This window comes from Schistocerca americana, chromosome 2, assembly GCF_021461395.2.
Source record: "Schistocerca americana isolate TAMUIC-IGC-003095 chromosome 2, iqSchAmer2.1, whole genome shotgun sequence".
NCBI classification, from domain to species: Eukaryota; Metazoa; Arthropoda; class Insecta; order Orthoptera; family Acrididae; genus Schistocerca; species Schistocerca americana.
Genome location: NC_060120.1, coordinates 571,244,314 through 571,245,006, shown reverse-complemented (window position 1 = coordinate 571,245,006; position 693 = coordinate 571,244,314). Strand labels below are relative to the sequence as shown.

At 49.2% G+C, this 693-nt stretch overlaps 1 pseudogene; it reads right to left on the bottom strand.

Annotated features, from left to right (window-relative positions):
* Nucleotides 1-287: 287 nt before the first annotated feature.
* Nucleotides 288-404, bottom strand: LOC124596895 (annotated as a pseudogene).
* Nucleotides 405-693: the final 289 nt, after the last annotated feature.

Below are 693 nucleotides of genomic sequence, written 5' to 3'. Positions count from 1 at the left end.
CCCTAACCCGAACTTGTGCTCTGTCTCTAATGATCTCGTTGTCGACGTGATGTTAAACACTAATCTCATCTCTTCCAGTAATAAAGCACTCCGTCTTCAGGCCACGAGTGGCCCACCGGGACCATCCGACCGCCGTGTCATCCTCAGTTGAGGATGCGGATAGGAGGGGCGTGTGGTCAGCACACCGCTCTCCCAGTCGTTATGATGGTTTACTTTGACCAGAGCCACTACTATTCGGTCAAGTAGCTCCTCAGTTGGCATCACGAGGTTGAGTGCACCCCGAAAAATGGCAACAGCGCATGGTGGCTGGATGGTCACCCATCCAAGTGCTGGCCACGCCCTACAGCGCTTAACTTCGGTGATCTCACGGGAACTGGTGTATCCACTGCGGCAGGGCCGTTGCCTCCTCCATTAATGATGAAGACTAAATGGTTCAAATGGCTCTGAACACTATGGGACTTAACTTCTGAGGTCATCAGTCCCCTAGAACTTAGAACTACTTAAACCTAACTTGTAACGCCACACCCATCACTTATCTGGTTTTGGCGTGTGTTCACCCCAACTAATTGACTAACAGATCAACAGAGAGTGCAAAACTGCTGCAATATCGGATAACGCAAAAAAGTAATATGGCCTGTGACTCCTGATTGAACTGCGGTGGCAGTGTTGACATTAATTTATTCAGAATTGATC